The sequence below is a fragment of the Spermophilus citellus genome (assembly GCF_964194105.1).
Source record: "Spermophilus citellus genome assembly, chromosome: 10".
Lineage (NCBI taxonomy): Eukaryota > Metazoa > Chordata > Mammalia > Rodentia > Sciuridae > Spermophilus > Spermophilus citellus.
Genome location: NC_138197.1, coordinates 126101284 through 126107430, shown reverse-complemented (window position 1 = coordinate 126107430; position 6147 = coordinate 126101284). Strand labels below are relative to the sequence as shown.

Sequence of the window (6147 nt, the reverse complement as noted above, 5' to 3'; positions counted from 1 at the left end):
AAGCTCTGGGTTCAATCACTGTACCCCCCCCCCCACACACACACATGCACGCACAAAGTTAATGAGGAGGATAATTTACTCTCAGATATCAAAAATTATTGAGTTATTGTGAAATTATAATCTGTAAAATATTTTTTTTTCTTTCCAAGAAAATTGCTAACCTCTTGGACAAAGTATCTGACACATAGTAGCTATTCAATGACTATTTGTAGTTAATGAACACTGGGTGAAGGTTTTTCCTTCAATTTTTAACCTTCTAAGTGTTAGTAGAAGTAGAATCTTAGTAGGAATTCCACTGGAAACAAGAATCCAGGCAATTAAAGAAAAATTTTCTAGTAATAACACTTCATTAAAGTCTGCTGTGTCAGATGCCGTGGTGCATGCCTATGACCCCACAACTCAGGAGGCTAAGGCAGGAGATCACAAGTCCAAGGCCAGCCCCAGCAGCTTAGGGAGACTCTGCCTTAAAATAAAAAAATAAAAAGGGCTGGGGATGTAGCTCAGTGGTAGAGAGCCCCTGGGTTCAGTCCCCAGTAGCATAAATAAATAAATAGTCTGTTGCCTGCTGGACAGAGCAGGCACCTTCCACGCCATCTTACCAATGCTGTCACTGGCCCTGTAAAGGTGGTTCATTACAGGAGAGGAACCTGACCTCTCAGCAGGTGAAATAACTTGTCCAAGGTCACACAATAAATAAAAAGACAGAGCCAAGGCCAATGTCATGCTTTTTCCACTGTGCTGGCTGCATCACCATGTCACTAATTAACATGGGTGTGATGTTTTTCTGTTTATAAACATGTGTCACAAGTCATCTAAAACTCATGACAGCCCAGCTAGGAATGGTTATATGTAGAAGACAGATGATGAAACTGGGTTCCAGGAAGCCCCTTAGTTTTAGCCAGCGCCACCACCCGTAGCCAGGCCGTGAGCCCAGCTGCCTTAGAATCCTTACCTCATTGAATTCCAATGGCAGCCTGTGTAATTCTTACTTTAGCACTGAAGAAAGTGAGACTCATAGGACTCAAAGGGTACATGATTTGTGCAAGGTCATACCAAGAGCAACTGGGAAAACCAGCATTCAGATCCAAAGAGATGGTTGGTTGGTCAGTTTCTTGGGTGCTGGGGACTGAACATCAGGGTGCCTGCCAGACACTCTACGGCCCAGCCACTTTTTAGCTACATTCTTCTTCCTCTTCCTCTTCCTCAGGGGCCCTTAACCACTGAGCTACAAGCTACATCTTCAGACCTTTCTTTAATTTTCTTAAAAAAAAAAAAAAAAATATATATATATATATATATATATATATATATATATATATATATAGCGATAGGATCTTGCTAAGTTGCTGAGGTTGGTGGCCTAGAACTTGTGATCCTCCTGCCCCAGCCTCCAGAAACACTGCGATCGTTTGACTAGGCTGTCGACCTCGATCCTCATATTAGAACTAGGAGGGCAATGTTATTCTTCCGATTTTCCAGGTGGAAAAGCAGGATTTATTTGACAGGTCACATAGATAACAAGTGGTAGAGATGGGACTTGAACCCACCTCGGAGGGGCTCTTCCCCACACCCAGTAGCCAGACTTTGGCTCTTCTGAAGAAGCCGCGTCCTGCTCTCACGCCAGCCCGGCCATGTCTGTAGGTGGTGCTTTCTCCATATTCACCAAAGACTGTGGGAGCACCTGGCACCTGGCAGGAATATTGCGGAGCGAGGGAGAGTGCCAGTCGCGAGGTCCAGCGAAATGGCCTCTAGCAATCCTTGAAGCTTCAGTCACCATGATTCCAGGGCCATCAGCCTCTATTCTACAGTTAATGGCCGTCCTGGTTTTTCCAGCTCCAGCGCTTCCGGAGTTCTTTTTCCAGGGCAGAAGTGTTGCAGACCCCCGCAAGCTCTCTCGCGACGGGACCAGGCGGACCTGCTGCACCTCCGCAACCATTGGCTGTTGGGTAGGGCGGAGACTGGATTTATTTGCATACACGTACTCGATTGGCTCATGGGACGGAAGTGGGCGGACTCAATCAAATCTACCTGTCAGCAGGTGGGACGCGCAGGACTTCCAGACAGAAAAGGTTCAAGGACTACCTGCGGCGGCGAGTGAGTAGACTTCCTTCCTGTGCGTGGGGCGAGGCCTGAATCGCCTGCACCCCAACTTTAGGCGCCGCACTGTAAATGTGAACCTGCAGGAACAAGAAGCAAAACAGTTCCGTTGGTTACTTCTAGGGCAGCGCAAATTCCCCCGGGAAGGGGTGGGCAGGGCAGGAGTGGAAGGGAGATTTTTATTGTTAAATCTTTTCTGCCCAAACTGAGAACCTAGGGAGCTTGTTAAAACAAGTGAGGCGATGGGTGGTGGCCATGCGCTAGCGCCAGGGGAAATAGATGTCGGTATAAATGGTGTAGGGGATTTGCTTTGTTTTTGTGATGCTGGGGATTGAATCCAGGTCGTCTGTGATGGGAACTCCTCCACCGAGCTACCTCCCCAGCCCCAGATTATTTTAGGACACACTATCAGAGATTAATAAACCACAAGTTAATTTATTTATTGGCAGGGATTAAACCTAGGGGCATTCTGCCACTGAGCTACATTCCCAGTCCTTTTGTTTTATTATTATTTTTTAATTTTAGAACAGTCTTGCTAAGTTGCTGCCTTGGGCTCCCAAGTCACTTCACTGGGATCACAGGCCTGTGCCAAAGTATGCTGCACTTGAACTTCTTAACCGTGAATGAGATTCTGTGTTCTGCTTTGCACATACCTCACTCCTCAAAACAACATTTTGAGTTATGCAAAGGCTTATAGAGGTTCAGTAGCTTACCAAAGGCTGTAGTCAATGGAATTCCACTAGTGTGTTAATGTCATGACCAGCATTTTTTTTAAAAATGGTACACACCTGTAATCCCAGCAACTTGGGAGCTGAGACAGGAGGATTGCAAGTTGGAGGCTAGCCTTAGCAACTTAAAAAAAAACCCTGTCTCAAAATAAAAAATAAAATAGGGCTGAGGCTGTAGCTCAATGATAGAGTACTTGCCTAGCTTGTAGGAGAACCTCGGTTCGATCCCCAGTGCTGCAAAAGAAAAACAAAAACTACAAAAAATCAGAGAATATTTTGGGGAAATTTGTTTCATGTATGTAAGAGTGTTTTACTGAAGGAAAAAAAAACTTATTTCTTACAGAAAGTAGGGGGTAAAAAACAAAACAAAAATTTCTATTTTGGACACCATTAACGATACAGCACCTGCTACAGAATCCAGCATGAGTTTACTGGTTTGTACGGAGTTTGCTGTGGGAATATAGTCAGTCAGGTACCTGATTGTGGAACTGCTTGTGAGCCTGAGACCCAGGACCTCCAGAGGTCATGCTGGACAGATGCCACCAACAAGGACCACTAGATTAGTAGTTTTTATTACTATGACTTTTATTATTATTGTTAATAGAAAATCATGGACCTAGAAAACCTGATTCCTCTACTCCTTGGCTGTCGGGCCAGGCTGTGACCAACCAACCCCTTCTACTGATGGAAAAACAGTAAAGAAATTGCTGGGACGGTGGGCCTGGGAGCCAAAGGGCCTGGGGTCAAAGCCTGGCTCTGCTACTTAATAGCTGGATGACCTTGGACAAGTCACAAAACTTCTGTTTCAAGGACCTCATTTGTAACAGAGAATCTAAAGCAACCTATCTTGTAGGACTATTGTGAGGATCACAGGAGAGAATGCAGTCATCCCTAGATACCCGTGGGGGAATGGCTCCCAAACCCCCTCAGATAGGAAAGGCTTTGGGTGCTTATTTCCCTTACATGGCATAGTATTTGCATACAGCCTACAATATCCTCCCATATACTTTAAATCACCTTTTATAATACCAGACGATGTAAATGCTGTGTAACAGTTAATATACAGTATTGTTTAGGAATAATAAGAAAAAATCTGAACCTGTTCAGATCAGACACAATATTCTGCAGATTTTCCTTTTCTTTTCTTTTTTCTTTTTAGTATTTGAGATTGTAGATATTTTTAATTCTCCGTTGGATGTAGAACCAGAAGATATGGAGAGCCAACTGTATAAGGAAATGTTCTCAGAAAATGCCTGGCATGTCCTTCCTCCTCTATAAACGTCAGCTGTTATTGTCTTTCCAAAGCCATGGGAAGCCACCAATGGAGGGACTGCTGGCAGAGAAGGAGCCCCTGTCCCTGGAGGCAGCTTCAACCCGGACAATGGCATCGTCACATTATTGGCCACATTATTGTCTTCTAACAGGTAAAGAAACACTGAGCTCCTAGAGGTCAAGGGATAGCTTCAGATCACAGTGAAGAGCGGCAGAGTTGACCCCCTGGTCCTGCACCCTTCCTGCAGCTTGACGCCTTTGCCTCTGTAGACAAGGACAAGAAACCCCGAGTCTTGCCTCCCTGGCTGAGCCTCCTGCCTTGCCCAAGGGTGCTGAGTGGTTTTGTCTCTGCTTCCGTTGGCTGAATGACTTCAAGGTGGGGGGCTTCTCTTGGGCAAGAGCAGTGTGCCCTTGGCTTCTCTTCTCTGTTGCATTACTTAGAGCTTCCTCTTATCTCTAGAATCTTGCAAGTCACTCTCCCCATTAGCCAAGATAACTCTGCACACAGGAGCCTTTTGAGTTTGTAAAGTGCTTTCCCAGGTGTGTAACCAGATAAGCTGCATCAGACAATCTTGTTAGTTAGATGCACAAAATTACACTCCCCCTCCTCTCCCTCCTCCCTTCCTCCCCCTTCTCTCTTCAGTACTGAGGATGGAACCCAAGGTGTTCAATGACTGACCTATGTCTCCTGCCTTTTTATTTTTGAGACCAAGTTGCCCAGGCTGGCATCCAACTTGCGATCCTTCTGCCTCAGCCTCCCAAGTAGCTGGGATTACAGTCATGCATACTCCTGGCCCTGTGATTGTCTTCTAACAGATAGAGAAACACTGAGGTCCAGAGAGGTCATGTGATTAGCTTAAGATCACACAGTAAAGAAGTGGCAGAATTGGAACCCTGGTCCAGCCTTCTTGTCTACCTAATGATAAAACATGATAATACTCATTGGCTTATTGTGTACCAGGCATTGTATCATGTTTCTTTTTTTTTCTTTTTTTTTTTTAAAGAGAGAGTGAGAGAGGAGAGAGAGAGAGAGAGAGAGAATTTTTAATATTTATTTATTTTTTTTAGTTCTCGGCGGACACAACATCTTTGTTGGTATGTGGTGCTGAGGATTGAACCCGGACCGCACGCATGCCAGGCGAGCGCGCTACCGCTTGAGCCACATCCCCAGCCCTGTATCATGTTTCTTACTGATGTGATTTTATTTAGTTTTCACCCAGTTAATAAGTAGTAGAGCTAAGATTCAAACCAAGGATTTGGGTGCCAGATCCCAGCTTCCTTTATATCCCAGCTGCTTTGCACTGGGGGTGAAGTTTCATTTGTTCCTAATTGCTCAAATCCTATAATGTCACCCCAACTCTGTCACCCTGCAGCTGGGCTTGGTTGCTAAGGCGGCCTTTGATGTTGCTTCTCCATCTTGGGACAGGCTTCACAGCACCTGGCCCAACCCCAGCAGGGAACACATTATGATCACAAGGTCCTTTGCCACACAGAACATGAGGCCAAATGGTAAAAATGCAACCGTGAAGGGAAGTCTGAGGGACGCTCCCGACGGAGTCACACATGCCCAGCGAGGTTCTGGGTGCTGTGCCAGGTCACGCCCTCCGTCCTGGTTTGGGTGGGGGGTGGACCACTTGGTTCTCATCTTCAAATGCCTGTTTCCATGGAACTCAAGCAAGCAAAGGCCACTGCATTTTTATTTGTTTTTGTTCTTTGTATAATATCTTTATTGAGATATAATCCACATACCATAAACTTCACCCTTTTAAAATGTACAATCCTGTGGCTTTCAGTGATCCTCTGACTTGCTCAACCCTCCCATGATCTAATTCCAGAACATTCTCATCACTCAAAAAAGAAGCTTCATAGCTATTAGTAGTCAGCCCCTGGTCTCCTCCCACAGACCCTGCAGCCTCCGTCTGTCCCTACAGAGTGGCCTCTCCTGGAACTTCACATAAGAGGACTTACATACTCTGTGGCCTCCGTGGCTGACTTCTTTCAATTAGCACGATGTGTTCAAGGTTCGTCCACAGGAAGCCTCTCTCCTCAC

The 6147-nt window shown here is 45.5% G+C and overlaps 1 long non-coding RNA gene across 1 annotated transcript; it reads left to right on the top strand.

The window, feature by feature from the left end:
• The first annotated feature begins 1623 nt into the window (after positions 1-1623).
• LOC308658042 lies at positions 1624-6147 on the top strand. Its single transcript, XR_014024127.1, has 3 exons — positions 1624-2094; positions 3985-4249; positions 5166-6147. It is a non-coding gene; the product is annotated as an uncharacterized lncRNA (long non-coding RNA).